Source organism: Lepus europaeus, unplaced genomic scaffold, assembly GCF_033115175.1.
Source record: "Lepus europaeus isolate LE1 unplaced genomic scaffold, mLepTim1.pri SCAFFOLD_85, whole genome shotgun sequence".
In the NCBI taxonomy this organism is placed as follows: Eukaryota; Metazoa; Chordata; class Mammalia; order Lagomorpha; family Leporidae; genus Lepus; species Lepus europaeus.
The window spans coordinates 709870-712343 of NW_026909613.1; positions in this window are offsets into that span (position 1 = coordinate 709870).

The following is a 2474-nucleotide window of genomic DNA, read 5'->3' on the forward strand; positions in this document are numbered from 1 at the left end:
GGCGTGGGACTCGGCAGCCCTTAGGACACCGCTGGGGCACCCGCAAAATCTCTCGTGCTGGGGTGCCGGGGTTCGAGCGAGGCCCGGGAGCTCCTGGCTCCCGCTTCCTGCTAACAATGCACACCTGGGAAGGGGCGGGTTCCGGCTCAAGTGCTCACGGCCCCACCGCCCACGCGGGACACCTGGGCTTTTGAGGTGATCTGCGGAGCACACTAGTGGACTGCGCAGTCCAGCCCGGGTCTCGTCTCATCTCGTCCCAGGCCCCGGCTTCCGGACTGGGTCCCCGCAGCAACAGCGTCCCCCGGTTGCTAGGGAACCGAGCGCCGCCGCTGGGTCGCTAAGGGGAAGTGAAGAGGTAGACATCCCGGGTGAACATGGACGCATCACGTGATCAGTTCTCGGGGCGGGGAAATCCTACCACACCAACCAGGCTTAAGGCAACCAACGTTTACCCCCGAATCAGCGCTTTCTGTGGGCGGGGATATTTGTGGAGGCACCGCCTCTCCTCGTCCCGGTTTGAGTGATGGACTCGTCCTTTATCGAATACTACTAAGGATTCTCTAGCTTGACCGACATATGGGCGAATGAACACGCAAAGCCTCTCTTTCGGAGGCGGGCCAGGGGAGGAGCCGCTACGCCTGCCGGGGACTCCAGCGACCTAGCTCGCTCTCCGGCCAATGGGACGCCGCGGGGTGGGTGGGAGCTTCGTTGAGGTAGAGGCGAAGGCCAATGGGATGAGGGCTGTGTAGGCGTTGCGCAATAGAGACGCGGCAAGGGGGCGTGGCCAAGGGCCGGGCGGCTCGGCATTGCTGAGGGTAGGGCGGGGGCGAGCCTCAGTCAGGTCGTGACCTCGGGTGGTGGCAGTGGCGGAGCCCCGGGCGGGCAGACTGGACGCCCCGTCCGCCGCCGCTGCCGCCGCCGGGCTTTCCGTGCAAGGTGCAGTTCCTCCTGGGGAATCCGTTCAGCGCGCCGGTGGGACAGTGCATCCGTAAGGCCCCACCAGTGGCGAGCGGCAAGGAGGGGGGGCGACAGCAGCGGCTGTGGAGGCTGGTGCGGACCGCGCGGGCCGCTACCGGCTCAGGGTCCCCCGCCTCCAGCCCCGCAGCATCTGTTGGCATCGCGCCTGGGCCGGGCAGCGGGGCCAGCTCACGGGACGGGTCCGGCATCCTGGTCGCCAGGCCTCCGCTGGGCAGCGGGATGCCCTGCCAGGGGGCGCCCCTGGGGCCCAGCTCCTACTCTTGAGACACTTCCAGCGTCCCTCCCCATCCGGACGCGGCCCTCCCTGTCCCCTAGTGGCGGTGCTACGCTGAGCGCCCTCTTCCACCCTGCAGGTCTCGCGGCTTTGTCCCCCAGGTGACCCCGCCAGGGCCCGGTCACCCGGCTGTCCCGGACGCCTGTCCCTCCCTGTCAGTACCAGCAGCCCTCAGACTGGGCGTCTCCCCAGAAAATGCCCCGGGTTGCAAGACGTGTTCGTTGGCGAGGCGACTCAGCCGAGCTGTAGAGGGGGTCATGGTGGGGCGGGGTGCGGGAGGGTGGCGGGGTGCTGTGGGGGCGGGGTGCCCTGTGCAGCCGGCTCATGTTCCCTGCATGACAGGCACTGCTGTGGTCTCCCCTGCTTTTATTTTTTTAAAATTTTTTTATTTAAGAGGCACAGTTACAGACAGAGAGAGAGAGAGATTGAGAGAGATCGAGGGAGATCGATCCATCCTTCATCTGCTGGTTTCTTCCCAAATGGCCACAGCAGCCTGCGCTGGGCCAGGCCAAAGCCAGCAGTCTGGACTCCATCCGGGTCTCCCACGTGGGTGGCAGGGGCCCAAGCGCGGGCGTGGGACTCGGCAGCCCTTAGGACACCGCTGGGGCACCCGCAAAATCTCTCGTGCTGGGGTGCCGGGGTTCGAGCGAGGCCCGGGAGCTCCTGGCTCCCGCTTCCTGCTAACAATGCACACCTGGGAAGGGGCGGGTTCCGGCTCAAGTGCTCACGGCCCCACCGCCCACGCGGGACACCTGGGCTTTTGAGGTGATCTGCGGAGCACACTAGTGGACTGCGCAGTCCAGCCCGGGTCTCGTCTCATCTCGTCCCAGGCCCCGGCTTCCGGACTGGGTCCCCGCTGCAACAGCGTCCCCCGGTTGCTAGGGAACCGAGCGCCTCCGCTGGGTCGCTAAGGGGAAGTGAAGAGGTAGACATCCCGGGTGAACATGGACGCATCACGTGATCAGTTCTCGGGGCGGGGAAATCCTACCACACCAACCAGGCTTAAGGCAACCAACGTTTACCCCCGAATCAGCGCTTTCTGTGGGCGGGGATATTTGTGGAGGCACCGCCTCTCCTCGTCCCGGTTTGAGTGATGGACTCGTCCTTTATCCAATACTACTAAGGATTCTCTAGCTTGACCGACATATGGGCGAATGAACACGCAAAGCCTCTCTTTCGGAGGCGGGCCAGGGGAGGAGCCGCTACGCCTGCCGGGGACTCC